This window comes from Phyllobates terribilis, unplaced genomic scaffold (assembly GCF_046119375.1).
Source record: "Phyllobates terribilis strain yellow unplaced genomic scaffold, ASM4611937v1 Scaffold_1__5_contigs__length_1240528914, whole genome shotgun sequence".
Lineage (NCBI taxonomy): Eukaryota > Metazoa > Chordata > Amphibia > Anura > Dendrobatidae > Phyllobates > Phyllobates terribilis.
Window position 1 is genome coordinate 975,550,361 of NW_027362761.1, and position 19,563 is coordinate 975,569,923.

General features: G+C 55.6%; 1 long non-coding RNA gene across 1 annotated transcript in view; it reads right to left on the bottom strand.

Annotated features, from left to right (window-relative positions):
* Window positions 1–19,563, bottom strand: part of LOC141156695 (uncharacterized) — a 467,223-nt gene that overhangs the window by 31,041 nt on the left and 416,619 nt on the right. The gene's annotated exons all lie outside the window — the stretch shown is intronic.

A 19,563-nucleotide genomic window follows, 5' to 3' on the forward strand; every position in this document is an offset into this window, starting at 1 on the left:
CATTATATATCACTCATGTAATGTAAGAAGTAAGTGAAATCTTTGGCCTTGTACTATACCTATATTTCTCTGCCGTATCTTTACATCATGAATCGTGGTATGTGTTAAAGGGGCCCAGTGAGAATCTTTTGCCCAGGGCCCGTGAAAACCTGGAGCCAACCCTGCTCCAGACAGTAGGATCACCAGAGTGAAGATTCCCCCCACAAGAGTCCCCTTAGCTGTCCCGAGAAACTCAAGAGAGATATTGAGGACCCAGGGGCACATTCTGTCTGCAGGTTGCAGAAGTAGCTAGGACTTAAGTCTAGGACGTGGGGAGAACTAGGATCCAGATATACTGTCATTGGTGAGGAAGATTTTCTAGGGCTAGAGAACAGAGCAACAGAGATGCTTAACTTAAAGAGGGAACCAGGGCTGAAGTTATATCAAGTACCTGTGGGAAAGATAGCAACTAGTGATGAGTGAGCATGCTCGCTACTGCTTGGTGCTCACCCAAGCATCTCACTGCTCGAGATGCTCAGCGCTCGCCGAGTATTTCTGAGGTTGCTCGGCGGGAGCTCGGGTCCCCTCCCTGCATGTTTGGCGCTCTTTACAGAGCCAACGAACATGCAGGGATTGTCTGCCACTCACTGTAATGCCACAGCCCTGTTGGTTGTGGCATTACAGTGATTGGCTGGCCGCACAGTGTCTATATCAGACCTGGCGCCACTGTGCTCGTCACAGTCACTCCGGAATCAGACAGTGTAGGGAGAGATGCTGCTGAGCTAGGGAGAGATTTACTTGTTTCTAGTTAGTGTAGGTATACCAAACTATATTAGAGACACATATCCATCTCAACAAACAGTCCTGAGGACTAATCCATTTGCAGAGATATCAGACAGGCAGTGTATATAAGCAGGCAGGCAGTGTATATAGCAGACTGCAGTGCATATAGCACAAGGGGCTCCATTCCAGTTTTGTCTGCTGTTGCTGCTGTTAGATATTTCTAGAAATAGGCCCAGGTCTCAGGGGCCAGGAATAATTTTTTTTGGATCTTAATCCTCATTATTTGCTTAAAAAGCAATCCAGAGAGCACCGTTTTTCTGCACCATTTGCTTGTTGGCACTGCAGAATACAGCCAGGTCCTTTCCATATTACAGAGCTAAAAATCCAGCTATGTAAAACTGTGGTTTGTCCGTCACACGGATCACATATAATTGAGCTGAAAATACTGCCATTTCTGGCCTCCAATAAAAATTTGTTTCAGTGTGTCAGCAAAGCTATTGACACCAATTTGCTGTTCAAAATAGTTACCTACAGACCAGCTATTCAAAACTGTGTTTTCTCCGTCACATGGATCACATATACGTTTTCAGAAAATTCTGCCATTTCTGGCCTCAATTAAAAATTTGTTTCAGTGTGTCAGTGAAGCTATTGACACCAGTTTGCTGTTCAAAATAGTTACCTACAGGCCAGCTATTTAAAACTGTGTTTTCTCCGTCACACGGATAACATATACGTTTTCAGAAAATACTGCCATTTCTGGCCTCCATTAAAAATTTGTTTCAGTGTGTCAGTGAAGCTATTGACACCAGTTTGCTGTTCAAAATATTTACCTACAGCTATTTAAAACTGTACTTTGTCCGTCAGACGGATCACATAAGTTTGCTCCAAATTCAGCTATTTGTAGTGAGCGTGGAAGATATGGTCCTCCACCTAAATGGGAGTCAGAAATGCTTCCAGGGGTCTTCCCGATGCTGTCCCCATGCCATTTAAACACCATCGATTTGGGCAATTTTTAGGCCCTCTGCAGACCGCCAGAGGGAGCCGCCTGAAAAATGCTCATGTTTCCCATAGACTTACAAGGGGCTCGTTGCTCGGGTCGAGCACCCGAGTATTGCAATGTGGTCTACCCAAGCAACGAGCACCCGAGCATTTTAGTGCTCGCCCATTACTAATGACAACCCGTTGGGCCTTATCCATTATATCTGCCTGTAAATATTGTACATATTCCTCTTCCCCAAGTAAAGTCCCAGTTATGGTTATGAATCTCGTGTCCTCTGAATTTATTGCTGCCCTGGTTCCAGAAGAGAATTGCCTGGAGACAGATGCGCAGGGCTGGTCTGAACTAAGTGGAAAGCACCACATACACTGCAGCACATCAGAGTGAGGACACACCTTGAGAGTAGGGGCCACAGCTCTCCCACGACTACCTTTCTGGGGCATCTTACATATACAGAGCAAGGCACAAAAGTAGCGCAATAGATGCGACAAATGATGTAAAGGAGAATTATCGGACAGGGATAAACAGTTGTGGTTGTAAATATTAGAATAGTTCATAGATAAGGAGTGTGCAAGTTTCATTATCCTGTGATTAAAGTCTGGTCCAGGGCTGTGATGACCCCACAAGTCTGAGGAGCATAATCCTTAGTTGATGTAGAATGACATAAATCCATGCGACACATTTATTTCTGCTCTGAAGGTGTCAAAAGGTCGTCATGAGTTTATATTTCCAAACTTTTCTGTCTCTCTGAGATTTGAAATTACCTTTTAATACCAGTAATTTTCCCTTCACCCATGACAGCACACCGTGAGTGAGGGATCCGACCCACGAAGGACAGGAAACCGTCTGAAATAAAAGGGCGGTACCTCTCTCCCGCTTTAGTTGGTTTCCTGTCCTTTATGGGAACCTGTCTGGAGAAGATTAAAGATGAAGATTCAAGCTTACCCGGGACTGTTCCGGTTGTGGAAGAGCAGGCTACGGCCTGTGCACCAGCTTTCAGGCTCCGGTGGCGCCGTCCGCAGCTCTCTGGGGCTGTATCCGAGCGGGTGCAAGCGGTGAGGAGGGCTCTGGCTCCCTGAAGACCGCTGCGCCGCCCTCCCCCTGCCGTCCGTCCAAGCTCCACGCCGGCCACATGCACGGAGCGGCGTACTTGCGGGACGGCCCTGACCTCATGGCGCAAAGCATTCTGGGAGAGGCATGCCGGATGACGTCTTGGGACCGGACCCCGGATCCAATATGGTGGTGCCCTGTAGCGCTCGCCGGCCGGTAATCGAAGCCTTGGCCGGCGGGTGCAAGGAGGGGGAGCGCACATGATTCGGAAGAGGACCTGGATGGCACCAACCCTTATATAAGAAGGAGCAAGAAAGGTCAGCTCTGCTCATGCTCTGGCCATACAGTCTTGGTAACTATGGCAGACCAGGACAGTCAGGAGCAGCAGCAGCTGACACATCCACCTCAGCAGCAGCGTCAACAGCGTCAGCGGAATAAGCAGGCTGACGCCCCACCAACAGACAGTCGCTCAAGCAACCCTAGCAGCAGCCGTAGAAGCAAAGTGTCGGATGACTGTGCCATCCAGAAGGGATTCATCTCGTGTCCTGCCTCAGCCTCCAAATCTGGTACCCTTCAGTGACTTCAGGGGTGAATGATCTTCGTGAATGTCACCTTGTATTAATGGAAGTTTTATTATGTGCTTCAACCCCTAGGAGCCTAAGAAAAGTAGCACCAAAAAGAAACACAGAATGTGTGCCTTATGCCAAATACCCCTTCCTATAGAATGGCAGAAAGAACTTTGTTCAGCCTGTATTGATAGGACCATTGCTGAGAGTATGCCAGATTTCGCAGCTAATCTGAGGTCCATAGTCTGTTCAGAGGTGCAAGGCTCCCTGAAGGGATTGCTTAAAGGGCAGAAAAAATCTCATAAGTAAATCTCCTCCAACTATGATTCTTCTTCTGAGTCTGAGAAACAATATCCCAGTGATTCCTCATCCTCTTCCTCTTCGGATAGTGACTGTGGTAGACCCTGCTTCCCTATTAAGGATACAAACAAATTGGTCAAAGCCATTAGGTCCACGATGGGGTTAAAGGAAGAAAGGGCAGCCAAAACCCTTGAAGATATTATGTTTACTGGATTAGAAGAAAAAAAGAGACGCACATTACCAGTAAATCCTAGAATCCAGGCCCTTATTGACCCAGAATGGAGGAAGCCTGAGAAAACGGGGGCATTACCTTCATCCTCTAAGAGGAAATACCCTTTTGAGGATAAGGATTCTGAATCTTGGGACAAAATCACCAAGGTTGATGGCGCTGTAGCCCAGTCCTCTAAAAACTCATCTCTGCCCTTGGAGGATTCAGGTGTCTTTAAAGATGCCCTAGATAAAAAGGCAGATTCCTTCCTGCGTCACACATGGGAAGCAGCGGCGGGAGGCCTTAAGGCAGCAGTGGCAGGCACCTGTATAGCCAGGTCATTCATGGTATGGTTACTAGTGATAAGCGAGCATGCTTGCTACTGCTCGGTGCTTGCCCGAGCATCTCACTGCTCGAGATGCTGGGCGCTCGCCGAGTATTTCTGGGGTTGCTCGGTGGGACCTCGGGTACCTACCCTGCATATTTGACGCTCTTTAGATCAACATGCTGGGATTGTCTGCCACACACTGTAATGTCGCAGCCATGTTGGTTGTGGCATTACAGTGATTGGATGGCCACACTGCGTCATCAGGTCTATATCAGACCTGGTGCCGCCGTGCTCGTCACAGTCTACTTCTTAATCAGGCAGTGTAGGGAGAGGTGCTGCTGAGCTAGGGAGAGATTCGGTTGTTTATTAGTTAGTGTAGGTAGTCTACAAGATTCTCTACATATCCATCTCAACTAACAGTCTTTCTGAGGACTAATCCAGCTGCAGAGATATCAGTGCTAGACAGGCAGGCAGGGTATATAGCAGACTGCAGTGCACATAGCAAGAGGCTCCATTCCAGTTCAGCCTGTTGCAGCTTCTTTCAGGAAGTGGTGGAGGTGGAGCCTGCAGTGAGCTGTGTGCCGTGTGCTTCCTGGACTGTTTGGCTGCTGTGGAGAGAGCTCCTGGGAAGGGAGGTTTTTTTTTTTCTATCTGGGACTTTTTGTCTGCCCCCTTCCCAGGAAAAAAGGCTCATAGTGGGACTGGCCTCCGGGGCTGGGCCCCCGGCTCCCAACTCCCGGTCCAAGCTGGCGGGGGGTGGGAGAAACACCAAGCCGGCTAAGGCAACAAGATCTGGCCAAGGCAGCAGGGGTTCCAGCATGAGGACCCGGAGAACCCCCGAGGCTACGACCGCGGCGGCTCCTCCCTCCGGAGGTAGGTCGAGTACGAGCGGAGGTGCTGCAGCGGTGCCCCCTGATTGGGGTACCAAGGCGTCGAGGGAGGCAACCGTCACCTATGCCTCCCGTATACATGCGCACCTCTGCGAGTATGAGGACGCCACAAAGAAGCTAAGTTCCCTCTGGGGGGAGTTGAGGGTGGCTCAGGAGAGGTCCGTGAGGGCCTCTGGCAGTAAGAAGCCTGAGCTATCCGCCGCGGTCCGGAAGATCAAGCGGGCCATTCAAGACCTGGAAGACCGCAGGAGCACCATACTGGCAGGAAGTGGACCCTTCATGGAGAAGCTGCTTAATGATGACCGGTTCAGAGCCATGACCGGTGGGGCTCTGGAGGGGTCGCAGGGCCCCAGCCAGGCGGTGGAGGAGGAGGAAGAAGAGGTATGCGTGGAGGAGGCTGCACCCTACCCACCGCCTGGTGGCCTGGTAAGTGATCTCCAGGCATCGCATAGCGGGATAGCCCCTGAGCAGATGGCTCTCCCGTCTGATTCTAGCCCTTCAGAGGGCAGCGGGAGCGAGGGGGAGGATGAGGAGGATGGGAGCAGTAGCAGTGAGGGGGGCTGCCTTATCATGCAGCAGATCCAGCAGATCGAGTCCCCGGTACGTTTTGGTCAGCTTACGTTCGGGGATGAGATCTGCGAGGATGAGGCACCCGTGAGGGGGATGAAGAGAAAAGCAAAAAAAAAGAGAAAAACAACTGTTGCGCACAAGTTTGTGTATGTCCCCCTCTCTGGGGCCCCCCTGTCCCGTTGTGCGGCACCCGCCACCCACCCCGGCTTGGACTCTGTTGTGGGTCCACAGCGAGGGAGCGGGGAGAACATAGGCCATGGCACGCAGAGCGCTGCCTCTGTTTGTGGTAATGGAGGCAGTGGGTCCAAGGTGTCTGATATGGAGCATGGCGCGGAGGGCGGCCCGACGGTGGGTGTGATCTGTGGTGGTGCTCGGGCTGGATCCCCTGTAAAAGGGAGGTCTGGCCTGGCACTTGGTGCGCCTGCTGGCGTGCAGGGGGCGGCTTGTACATCTGCCGCTGCCTCCTGCTCTGCTGGCGGCGCACCGACAGCCGGGGCCGCATCTCCGGCGGCGTGTGCTGGGGTGTCTGGGTCCCTCACGCACGGATCCACTAAATCTGGATCACTTTCAGGGACCCAGAGACCTGGTAAGGTGAAGGGCGCGGGGCCTGCGGCTCCGGCAGAGCCGGCTCATAAAGGAAAGGTGGGGCTTGCTCCCCTGGCAAAATCCGTGGCAAGGTCGGGGCCCCCTGCGCAGGGGCCCAGTAATGGGTCAGCGCGGGGGGCTCCACCGCCGCTGGGTGCCGAGGGGGAGTGGCCTAGCCTGGGGCCGGCCGCCGGAGCTGGGGTGGCCAGGCTGTTTGTCGTAAAGGGTGTGACGGTAGGGGGTGCTATGCCCCTGAGAGCTGGTGCCGCTGGTCCAGGGGCCCCTGTGAGTAGACCCAGTTCCGGGTCGGCTTCGGGGGTCCCGGCGCGGCCGGCTTCGGGGGGCGTGGCCTCCCAGCCGTCCACGGCACCAGTGGGAGTGGCCTCCGGGGCCCCCACCGTGCTGCCTGGTGTGGGGGGTGTGGCCTCCCTGTCATCCACGGCACCGGTGGGAGTGGCCTCTGGGGCCCCCACTGTGCTGCCTGGTGCGGGGGCGTGGCCTCCCTGTCACCCAAGGCACCGGTGGGAGTGGCCTCTGGGGCCCCCACTGTGCTGCCTGGTGCAGGGGGCGTGTCCTCGCGGGTAAATCCCGCACAAATGGGCGTGGCTTCACCCGAAAAGGGGCGGGGCTTAGCGCCGGCAGCTGCTGGGAGCAGTAGTGCCACAGCTGTGGCTAAAAATGGAGGTGGTGCCTGCCTGCCGGTGTCCTCTGTGCCCACGGGCTTATCTGGGGCAGGGGCGCCGGCAAAAATAGCTGCAGCACCAGGCTCCCAAAACCCCCCGGCAGGGAAGGTGCTGCCAGCAGGTGGCAGCAGTAGTAATGCTGTTGAAAAACCTGCTGGCAGAAAGTGTGTGGAGAAGAAAAACAACTGTGACCCCAGTGTGCATGTGAGTGGGAGTGGGGCAAGTGGGGTGACTGTCGGTATGGATGTGTCTGTGGTGGAGGAAGCAAGTGCTGGTGTGTCTGTTGCTAGTGGGGGGAGTGGGGGTGGGGCTGGTCCATCTGCCCCCCCGGCTGCTGGTCCCCGGAGTTTTGCGGGGGTAGTAGCCGGGGCCTCGGGGTCTTCTCGGGGGGCTTCCTCACCTCTGGACCTCAGGGATGGTGACTTGCAACGCCGTTTCCTGGAGGCCCTCAAGAAGGGAGAACGGAAGATCCAGGTAGAGGGAAGAGAGGTGGACCTGGCCTTTTGGCTAGATAGACATGGCCTGGCCGCCTTCCAAGATAAAAAGGAGGGGGAGACAGCGTGGTCCCTCCCGACAGCCGGGCAGGGGGTGGCCAGGAGGAATGTAGTTCGTCTTCGGTGGAGGGGCAGTGAAGCGTGCCCGCCAAGAGCAAGGGTCGTGGAGCTCCTCCTGAAGATGAACTTCAGGGCGACTGACATCTTTGCCCTGATCCATCCTTTTGGTACCCCCATCTTCGACATCAGTTTTGTTCGGCCGGAGGGCCTAGAGCTTTTTTGGTCGAATTTTGAACTGGTGAAGGGGGAGCCCGGCTGGCGAGACTTTGCCGTGCAGGCGGTGTCTCGCCAAAATGGAGTAAAGAGAGTGACCGTTCTAACTAATAACGAGTCGCTCTCTGGGGTCGATATTATGACGTGGCTTTCCCGCTATGGGGAGGTCACGGACGTCCCAAAAAAGAACAGGGACGAGTTTGGCATCTGGTCAGGGGGCTGGACCTTCATGATGAGGTTGAAGGTCTCAGGCGGTACTGTCACCCACATCCCCTCCTCAGCATTCCTGGGGAGGGACAGGATCCTGATCTTCTACCAGGGGCAACCAAAGGTCTGCCACAGGTGCGGTGATCCCCGCCACTTCAGCGCGGGCTGCAAGGTGCAGAAATGTGCCTTGTGTGGCGGGGTAGGTCATCTTGCCGCGGCCTTTGGTGACATTAGGTGTCACCTGTGTGGTGACCTAGGTCACCCGTACAGCCGCTGCCCCCGCTCCTTTTCTAACACCATCTCTGGTCAGGCGGGGGAGAGCCATGGGGGGGTCCCCAGTGGTGCATCCTCTGCTGGAGCCGGAGGTGGGGGCGGGAGAGGAGCTGAGGGGCCGGTGAAGGAAGGCGTGGCCAGTACATCTGCCCACCAGTGGCATCAGGTGAGGCGCCGTGGGGGTAGGGGGCAGGATAAGCCCCAGGCGACTGGGGTGATGTCTGTACCCTCCTCGGAAGCGGCAGCCGGTGCCCCTGAGGCCCTGGGGGAGGAGACGGTGAGCGAGGAGATCAGGAGGATGGAGAGGGAGGAGGTGGCTGCTTCTGATGACTCCTCCCAGTATGAAAGTCTGGACGAGGAGGTGGTGGAGCAGCCTAAAACAAAAGGTGACAGTAAGACCAGTAAGAGTCGGAGGAGGAACCGAAAGGGGGCAAAAACATCTAAGGCCCCCCCCCTGGCCACTAAGGTGCCTACGGAAGGGCTCACCGGCTCCCCTCTGATCCCCCTCTCCAACCGGTTCCATGCCCTCGATGACTCTGCTGTGTCGGAGGTCGGGGGTGAGGGACCGGCGGTAACATCTGAGGTGCCTTCAGGGAGCGGCGGGGTCCGTCCTCCGGAGGGCTCACTTTCCTCTGGGGGGGGGACTGCTCTGGGGTCCATGGGTGAGGAACCCGGTACTGGGAAGGTGGTGACGGGTGCTATGGACACCTCGGTGTCACTAAAGAGGAGGGGAGAGTCTGGCTCCTCCTCTGAAGGTGAGCACAAAAAATCTGGGGGTACGGTCAAAAAGAAGGCCGTCTAACTCGATCACCCATGATGGCGGAACCTACCCCGTTGACTCTGGCGTTGATTAATGTCGCCAGTATAAAGTCAGATGCGGCCAGATTTATGGCCTTTGATTTTTTCAACCGAGTTGAGGCTGACATTTTATTTTTGCAGGAGACCAGACTAACGGACATGGGGGCCATTTACAAAGCAAGGAGGGAGTGGAGGTGCGGGCCCTCATACTGGTCTCTTGCGGCCGAGCCGTATAGCGGGGTAGCGGTCCTTTTTAAGGCCGCTTCGGTGGAATGCAGACGGGTGATCGAGGTAGAAATGGGGAGGTGCTTGGTCCTTGACGTCTTCATGGGGGGACAGGAGCTCCGGCTCATTAACATCTATGGTCCACAGTCAGAGTGGGACCGTAAATGTCTCTTCCTGAAGATCAAGCCCTATCTTTTTACCAGCCGACAGGTGGTCTTCGGTGGGGACTTTAATACTATAACTAGACCCCGTGATAGGGGAGGCCCCGGAGACCGAAGGCTGGCTTTTGATAGTAATACCCTTAACAGCATAGCAAGCGAAGCTCGCCTGGTGGATGTCCACATCCGGCACACCCCAGGTCACGGGGGTTTCACCTTTCATAGGGGTAGTTGTAGGTCTAGGATAGATAGGTTTTTTTTAAAGGAGGAAGCCGTCTCTTCTGCAGTGTCCGCTGTTGAGGTGGAATTCTCCGATCACTGTTTCATTTCCTTTTCTTTGAATGTTGCAGAGTCTCCCCGGATAGGGAGAGGCCTATGGAAGCTGAATTCGTCCCTGTTGGAAGAAGCGGATGTAAGACAATCCTTTGAGGAATTTCTTCAGAGCCAGGTACCTCTCTTGGGTCTCTGTAGCAGTAAGTCTGAGTGGTGGGAGATCTTCAAAACAAGGGTTGCGGGGTTCTTCCGTCAGCTTTCGAGCCTCAGAGGCCTGAACAGGTACCGCCTGTATCGGGAGCTGGGGAGGAAACTCGAGCAGCTCGTCTCGACTGGAGGGGACCGTGAGGAAATCTCCAGGGTGAAGGCCTTGCTCAAGGGGTGCCAGTATGATAGGCACACATCCTTAGTTTTTGAGAGGGATTTCGGGAGGTACCGCTCGCCCGACCCCTACAGGAACTGCAGGATGTCAGTGAGTTGCAAGATGGTAACAGGACTGATCGACAGTACAGGTTCCCTGAACAGATCCAAATCAGGGATCCTGGAGGTGGTCAGATCCTTCTACTCGCATCTCTTGGGAAGGAGGGATCCAGATCGGGATGAGATGTCGGCTTTCCTGGCTGAAACCATCCCTGAACCAGGGGATGACCCCTCTCTTCATGGTTTGGCAGAAGCAATCAGGGAAGAGGAAGTGAGACGGGCCATTGATGGGCTCCGGCCCAAAAAATCGCCCGGTCCGGATGGCTTAACATCCGAGTTTTACAGGACTTTTAGGGACTCTTTGGTCCCCCTCATGACTGAGGTTTTTAATGAATGTCTCTCCTCGGACATTCTTCCCGGTTCAATGAGGAAGTCCGCCCTGATTATCCTGTCAAAGGGTAAAGACTCGTCCCGTATTGAGAATTGGCGTCCCATAGCGCTTCTCAATACGGACCGAAAGGTTCTGGCAAAGGTGCTTTTCAATCGATTGGTGAAGTTTGCACCCCGGCTCCTTTCGGGGGCCCAGCACTGCTCTGTTCCAGGCCGCAGTACTTTTAGTGCTGTGCTCGGTGTCCGAGAGGCAGTGGAGCAGGGCAGGGCAGGTCTCTGGAAGGGGTACTTGCTGTCCTTAGACCAGGCGAAGGCCTTTGACCGGGTTAACCATGAGTACCTCTGGTCCGTCCTTCTGAGGTACGGTCTGCCCGGGAGGTTTGTTGATTGGTTGAGAGTATTATACAATGGGGCAGAGACTTTTACGCTTGTGAACGGTTGGGTCGGACCCCCTTTTGAGGTGAGGTCTGGTGTCCGCCAGGGCTGTCCTCTGAGCCCACTGTTATACGTGTTCGCGATCGACCCCTTTTTAAGGAGAGTGGAACGCGGACCGTTGGTGGGAGTCGGGATGGACCGGGCGGAGCCAGAGGCCACCTTGAGGGTAGTGGCGTACGCCGACGACGTTTCCCTCTTTGTATCCTCGAGAGAGGAGGCGGACTGGGTCATGTCTGAAGTTGAGCGCTACTCGGTGGCTTCTGGGTCCATGATCAACCGGGATAAGTGTGAGAGTCTCTGGCTGGGAGGGGGAGATCCAAGTTTCGATCTCCCGGACACCCTTCCAGGGCCTCAGGCCACAGCAAAAATTTTAGGCATCAGTTTCGGCCCGGGGGACTATCCCCAGCAAAACTGGGAGGGCAGACTTAAGATTGCCGCCCAGAAGGTGGATCAGTGGAAGGGTTGGTCCTTGACCCTGAGGGAAAGGGTTAACCTGGCCAAGGGGTATTTGCTCCCTTTATTAATATACCTGGGCAGCGTCTGCATCTTGCCAGAACCTCTTTGGACACGGGTCTACAGCCTGTTCTTCCAACTATTATGGGGGAATAGGCTGAACCTGATCAAGAGGGAGGTCACGTACCGCACGAGGAGACTAGGAGGGTTGGGTATGGTCAACCCGGTGGTGTTTCTAGTAAACACCTTTCTTAAGGCAAACATCGCCAACCTCTGGTTAGAGAGGGCTCCTCCGTGGGTATTCTCCTGTAGGGGGTGGTTTCGGCCTTTCTTCCAGGAATGGGAGACAGGAGGGCGGGTGAAGGACCTTCGCACGCCTCATGGGCATCTTCCGGCTTATGCTACCCTGGTTGTGAAGGCGATCCGCCGGTGGGGTCTGGGAGTGTGGGAGATCAGGACCTTGTCAAGGAGGTTACTTGACAATAGGGTTCTGTTGACCCACTTCCAGAAGCCCCTGGCCCTCAAGGATTGCCCAAGCCGGGATCTGGAGGTGGGGCTCGGGTTATTAAACTCTAAGCGGATCCCCTTGAAGTTTTGGGACTTGACTTGGCGCTGCTTCCATGGGAGACTGTATGTGAGGGGCAACCTGAAGTACAGGAACTCTGATGACCGGGATTGTCCCCGCGAGGAGTGTGGCGGCATGCTTGAAAGCATGGAGCACTTCCTGCTTCAATGTCCCTTTAATACAGAGGTCTACAGTAGGGTGGGTGCTTCCATTGGCTGGCCTAGGCTGGCAGGCCTTTCCTATGCGGAGTGGGCCTATGGGGCATTCAGGTCCCTTGGTGGCCGAGATCGGGGCACTGTCTTCTTAGTTAGTTTAGTGACTAGGTTTTACACGTGGAATGCACGGTGTTTAGTGTCCACCCAGCATAAAGTCCTCCCCCGGGAAGAGGTGATTAGGAACATCCTGGGTGACCTGGCAAAAGTGCGCTCGCTGGAGTATGAGAGGCTGGGTGCAGGGAGGGCTTCCCTTCTATGGAGGGGGTTCTCTTTTAATGTGCCCTAGGGAGAGTTAGGGTATGTGTGTCTGTGATAGGGTTAGTTTAGTCCTTTCTATATTTTATATTTATTTGTAGGGTCAGATGGATGTGTAGGGTCAGGGAGGGACAGGTAGGGACAGTCTTTAGGGATAGGTTGGTAGTGAGGGTCAGAGAGGGACAGGTAGGGATAGATTGGTAGGGCGGTAGGGACAGGTTTTTCTTTTTCTTTAATAGGGAGGGACAGGGTGTTTGTGTGCTAGATTAGGGTGAGAACCTCGGTAGTCTCCAGTTTCCTGGTGGTGGGCTGCTCCCCTCACACTATAGTTTTTTGTTTTACGGTATTGGAGACCCGAATATAGGGCTTGCAAGTACTGAACTTGGGTCTGACTTTTGTTCATGGTTATGGTCATTTGTTTATATTGTGCTATTGTTATGTTGTGTTTGCTTTGGTTATGTTGAGTACTGTATATACATGTATAGTTTTGTGTATTGTATGTATGTGTAATTTGCGCACGGGGGGGGTTAGTGTAGGTTGGGTGGGGGGTTTCAGGGGGGGAGGGGGAGGGGTTTTTGGGAGAATGGACGTCCTACGGGATGCGGGAAAAAGGACCCGTTATTTGTGGGCCACAAACTTTCGTGGGACCTAAAAAGAGATGCTGTGATAAGGCCACAGACTTTCGTGGGACCTTGGGTGTTAAAAAATGGTGGTGGGGAAAAAAAAAAAAAAAAAAAAAATATATAAAAAACTGCAAAAAAAAAGGTTTGCTGTGTATTAAGTTTTGTTTCGGCCAGGTGGCCTATTTCTTTGTTTTTGGCAGTGGGCCAGTTTGTTGTTTTGTTTTGGGGGTTTAGGTATGAATGTGGAGTGAATGTTGGAAGGGGATATTTTTGGAAAAAATGGTTTAAGGTCTTCCCTTGCTGGGGGGATTTTGGGAAATGGACTTTATGTTATGAACATTGTAGGACATTTTTGCTTTGCTTTATAATTTATACTGGACATTATAATTTTGGATTTGTTTGTGTTTCGTTGGGGTTTGTGTCTTGGTTCTTTGTGTAGTGTGTTTTTATGGTTTGTTTTATATTTTTATAATAAAAGAGCTCCAGTTCTGCCTGTTGCAGCTTCTTTCAGGAAGTGGTGGAGGTGGAGCCTGCAGTGAGCTGTGCTGAGTGTGCTTCCTGGACTGTGTGGCTGCGTTTGGAGAGAGCTCCTGGGAAGGGAGGTTTTTTTTTCCATCTGGGACTTTTTGTCTGCCCCCTTCCCAGGAAACAAGGCTCATAGTGGGACTGGCCTCCGGGGCTGGGCCCCCGGCTCCCACCTCCCGGTCCAAGCTGGCGGGGGGTGGGAGAAACACCAAGCCGGCTAAGGCAACAAGATCTGGCCAAGACAGCAAGGGGTCCGGCATGAGGACCCGGAGGACCCCCGAGGCTATGACCGCGGCGGCTCCTCCCTCCGGAGGTGGGTCGAGTACGAGCGGAGGTGCTGCAGCGGTGCCCCCTGATTGGGGTACCAAGGCGTCGAGGGAGGCAACCGTCACCTATGCCTCCCGTATACATGCGCACCTCTGCGAGTATGAGGACGCCACAAAGAAGCTAAGTTCCCTCTGGGGGGAGTTGAGGGTGGCTCAGGAGAGGTCCGTGAGGGCCTCTGGCAGTAAGAAGCCTGAGCTATCCGCCGCGGTCCGGAAGATCAAGCGGGCCATTCAAGACCTGGAAGACCGCAGGAGCACCATCTTGGCGGGCAGTGGACCCTTCATGGAGAAGCTGCTTAATGATGACCGGTTCGGAGCCATGACCGGTGGGGCTCTGGAGGGGTCGCAGGGCCCCAGCCAGGCGGTGGAGGAGGAGGAAGAAGAGGTATGCGTGGAGGAGGTCGCACCCTACCCACCGCCTGGTGGCCTGGTAAGTGATCTCCAGGCATCGCATAGCGGGATAGCCCCTGAGCAGATGGCTCTCCGGTCGGATTCTAGCCCTTCAGAGGGCAGCGGGAGCGAGGGGGAGGATGAGGAGGATGGGAGCAGTAGCAGTGAGGGGGGCTGCCTTATCATGCAGCAGATCCAGCAGATCGAGTCCCCGGTACGTTTTGGTCAGCTTGCGTTCGGGGATGAGATCTGCGAGGATGAGGCACCCGTGAGGGGGATGAAGAGAAAAGCAAAAAAAAAGAGAAAAACAACTGTTGCGCACAAATTTGTGCATGTCCCCCTCTCTGGGGCCCCCCTGTCCCGTTGTGCGGCACCCGCTACCCACCCCGGCTTGGACTCTGTTGTGGGTCCACAGCGAGGGAGCGGGGAGAATATAGGCCATGGCACGCAGAGCGCTGCCTCTGTTTGTGGTAATGGAGGCAGTGGGTCCAAGGTGTCTGATATGGAGCATGGCGCGGAGGGCGGCCCGACGGTGGGTGTGATCTGTGGTGGTGCTCGGGCTGGATCCCCTGTAAAAGGGAGGTCTGGCCTGGCACCTGGTGCGCCTGCTGGTGTGCAGGGGGCGGCTTGTACATCTGCCGCTGCCTCCTGCTCTGCTGGCGGCGCACCGACAGCCGGGGCCGCATCTCCGGCGGCGTGTGCTGGGGTGTCTGGGTCCCTCACGCACGGATCCACTAAATCTGGATCACTTTCAGGGACCCAGAGACCTGGTAAGGTGAAGGGCGCGGGGCCTGCGGCTCTGGCAGAGCCGGCTCATAAAGGAAAGGTGGGGCTTGCTCCCCTGGCAAAATCCGTGGCGAGGTCGGGGCCCCCTGCGCAGGGGCCCAGTAATGGGTCAGCGCGGGGGGCTCCACCGCCGCTGGGTGCCGAGGGGGAGTGGCCTAGCCTGGGGCCGGCCGCCGGAGCTGGGGTGGCCAGGCTGTTTGTCGTAAAGGGTGTGACGGTAGGGGGTGCTATGCCCCTGAGAGCTGGTGCCGCTGGTCCAGGGGCCCCTGTGAGTAGACCCAGTTCCGGGTCGGCTTCGGGGGTCCCGGCGTGGCCGGCTTCGGGGGGCGTGGCCTCCCAGCCGTCCACGGCACCAGTGGGAGTGGCCTCCGGGGCCCCCACCGTGCTGCCTGGTGTGGGGGGTGTGGCCTCCCTGTCATCCACGGCACCGGTGGGAGTGGCCTCTGGGGCCCCCACTGTGCTGCCTGGTGCGGGGGGCGTGGCCTCCCTGTCACCCAAGGCACCGGTGGGAGTGGCCTCTGAGGCCCCCACTGTGCTGCCTGGTGCGGGGGGCTTGGTCTCCCTGTCACCCACGGCACCGGTGGGTGTGGCCTCTGGGGCCCCCACCGTGCTGCCTGGTGCGGGGGGCGTGGCCTCGCGGGCAAACCCCACCCAAGTGGGCGTGGCTCCACCCGAAAAGGGGCGGGGCTTAGCGCCGGCAGCTGCTACTGCTGGGAGCAGTGGTGCCACGGCTGCGGCAGACAACGGAGGAGGTGCCTGCCTGTCGGTGTCCTCTGTGCCCACGGGCTTATCTGGGGCAGGGGCGCCGGCAAAAATGGCAGCAGCACCAGGTTCCCAAAACCCCCCGGCAGGGAAGGTGCTGCCAGCAGGTGGCGGCAGTGCTGCTGCAGGGAAAAAATGCTTGCAGAAAAAAAAAACTGTGACCCCAGTGTGCATGTGAGTGAGAGTGGGGCGAGGGGTGTGACTACTGACGTGGATGGGGATAGTGTGGGTATGGATGTGGCTGTGATTGAAGATACAAGTGTTGAGGTGTCTGTGGAAGGGAGTAAGAATGGTGTGTCTGTTGGTAGTGGGGGTGGGGCTGGTCCATCTGCCCCCCCGGTTGCTGGTCCCCGGAGTTTTGCGGGGGTAGTAGCTGGGGGCTCGGGATCTTCAGGGCGGGCTTCCTCACCTCTGGACCTCAGGGATGGTGACTTGCGGCGCCGTTTCCTCGAGGCCCTCAAAAAGGGAGAACGGACGATCGAGGTAGAGGGAAGAGCGGTAGACTTGGCCTTTTGGCTGGATAGACATGGCCTGGCCACCTTCCAAGATAAAAGGGAGGGGGAGACAGTGTGGTCCCTCCCGACAGCCGGGCAGGGGGTGGCCAGGAGGAATGTGGTCCGTCTTCGGTGGAGGGGCAGTGAAGCGTGCCCGCCAAGATCGAGGGTCGTGGAGCTCCTCCTGAAGATGAGCTTCAGGGCGACTGACATCTTTGACCTGATCCATCCTTTTGGTACCCCCGTCTTTGACATCAGTTTTGTTCGACCGGAGGGCCTAGAGCTTTTCTGGTCGAATTTTGAACTGGTGAAGGGGGAGCCCGGCTGGCGAGACTTTGCCGTGCAGGCGGTGTCTCGCCAAAATGGCGTAAAGAGGGTGACCGTTCTAACCAATAACGAGTCACTCTCTGGGGTCGATATTATGACGTGGCTTTCCCGCTATGGGGAGGTCACGGACGTCCCAAAAAAGAACAGGGACGAGTTTGGCATTTGGTCAGGGGGCTGGACCTTCATGATGAGGTTGAAGGTCTCAGGCTGTACTGTCACCCACATCCCCTCCTCAGCATTTCTGGGGAGGGACAGGATCCTGATCTTTTACCAGGGGCAGCCGAAGGTCTGCCACAGGTGCGGTGATCCCCGCCACTTCAGCGCGGGCTGCAAGGTACAGAAATGTGCCTTGTGTGGCGGGGTAGGTCATCTTACCGCGGCCTGTGGTGACATTAGGTGTCACCTGTGTGGTGACCTAGGTCACCCGTACAGCCGCTGCCCCCGCTCCTTTTCTAACGCCATCTCTGGTCAGGCAAGGGTGAGCCATGGGGGAGTCCCTGGCGGTTCATCTTCTGCTGATGCTGGAGGTGGGGGCGGGAGAGGGGCTGGGGGGCCAGTGAAGGAAGGCGTGGCCAATACATCTGCCCGCCAGTGGCATCAGGTGAGGCGCCGTGGGGGTAGGGGGCAGGATAAGCCCCAGGCGACTGGAGTGATGTCTGTACCCTCCTCGGAAGCGGCAGCCGGTGCCCCTGAGGCCCTGGGGGAGGAGGCGGTGAACGAGGAGATCAGGAGGATGGAGAGGGAGGAGGTGGCTGCTTCTGATGACTCCTCCCAGTATGAAAGTCTGGACGAGGAGGTGGTGGAGCAGCCTAAAACAAAAGGTGACAGTAAGACCAGTAAGAGTCGGAGGAGGAACCGAAAGGGGGCAAAAACATCTAAGCCCCCCCCCCTGGCCACTAAGGTGCCTACGGAAGGGCTCACCGGCTCCCCTCTGATCCCCCTCTCCAACCGGTTCCATGCCCTCGATGACTCTGCTGTGTCGGAGGTCGGGGGTGAGGGACCGGCGGTAACATCTGAGGTGCCTTCAGGGAGCGCCGGGGTCCGTCCTCCGGAGGGCTCACTTTCCTCTAGGGGGGGACTGCTCTGGGGTCCAGGGGTGAGGAACCCGGTACTGGGAAGGTGGTGACGGGTGCTATGGACACCTCGGTGTCACTAAAGAGGAGGGGAGAGTCTGGCTCCTCCTCTGAAGGTGAGCACAAAAAATCTGGGGGTACGGTCAAAAAGAAGGCCGTCTAACTCAATCACCCATGATGGCGGAACCTACCCCGTTGACTCTGGCGTCGATTAATGTCGCCAGTATAAAGTCAGATGCGGCCAGATTTATGGCCTTTGATTTTTTCAACCGAGTTGAGGCTGACATTTTATTTTTGCAGGAGACCAGACTAACGAACATGGGGGCCATTTACAAAGCAAGGAGGGAGTGGAGGTGCGGGCCCTCATACTGGTCTCTTGCGGCCGAGCCGTATAGCGGGGTAGCGGTCCTTTTTAAGGCCGCTTCGGTGGAATGCAGACGGGTGATCGAGGTAGAAATGGGGAGGTGCTTGGTCCTTGACGTCTTCATGGGGGGACAGGAGCTCCGGCTCATTAACATCTATGGTCCACAGTCAGAGTGGGACCGTAAATGTCTCTTCCTGAAGATCAAGCCCTATCTTTTTACCAGCCGGCAGGTGGTCTTCGGTGGGGACTTTAATACTATAACTAGACCCCGTGATAGGGGAGGCCCCGGAGACCGAAGGCTGGCTTTTGATAGTAATACCCTTAACAGCATAGCAAGCGAAGCTCGCCTGGTGGATGTCCACATCCGGCACACCCCAGGTCACGGGGGTTTCACCTTTCATAGGGGTAGTTGTAGGTCTAGGATAGATAGGTTTTTTTTAAAGGAGGAAGCCGTCTCTTCTGCAGTGTCCGCTGTTGAGGTGGAATTCTCCGATCACTGTTTCATTTCCTTTTCTTTGAATGTTGCAGAGACTCCCCGGATAGGGAGAGGCCTATGGAAGCTGAATTCGTCCCTGTTGGAAGAAGCGGATGTAAGACAATCCTTTGAGGAATTCCTTCAGAGCCAGGTACCTCTCTTGGGTCTCTGTAGCAGTAAGTCTGAGTGGTGGGAGATCTTCAAAACAAGGGTTGCGGGGTTCTTCCGTCAGCTTTCGAGCCTCAGAGGCCTGAACAGGTACCGCCTGTATCGGGAGCTGGGGAGGAAACTCGAGCAGCTCGTCTCGACTGGAGGGGACCGTGAGGAAATCTCCAGGGTGAAGGCCTTGCTCAAGGGGTGCCAGTATGATAGGCACACATCCTTAGTTTTTGAGAGGGATTTCGGGAGGTACCGCTCGCCCGACCCCTACAGGAACTGCAGGATGTCAGTGAGTTGCAAGATGGTAACAGGACTGATCGACAGTACAGGTTCCCTGAACAGATCCAAATCAGGGATCCTGGAGGTGGTCAGATCCTTCTACTCGCATCTCTTGGGAAGGAGGGATCCAGATCGGGATGAGATGTCGGCTTTCCTGGCTGAAACCATCCCTGAACCAGGGGATGACCCCTCTCTTCATGGTTTGGCAGAAGCAATCAGGGAAGAGGAAGTGAGACGGGCCATTGATGGGCTCCGGCCCAAAAAATCGCCCGGTCCGGATGGCTTAACATCCGAGTTTTACAGGACTTTTAGGGACTCTTTGGTCCCCCTCATGACTGAGGTTTTTAATGAATGTCTCTCCTCGGACATTCTTCCCGGTTCAATGAGGAAGTCCGCCCTGATTATCCTGTCAAAGGGTAAAGACTCGTCCCGTATTGAGAATTGGCGTCCCATAGCGCTTCTCAATACGGACCGAAAGGTTCTGGCAAAGGTGCTTTTCAATCGATTGGTGAAGTTTGCACCCCGGCTCCTTTCGGGGGCCCAGCACTGCTCTGTTCCAGGCCGCAGTACTTTTAGTGCTGTGCTCGGTGTCCGAGAGGCAGTGGAG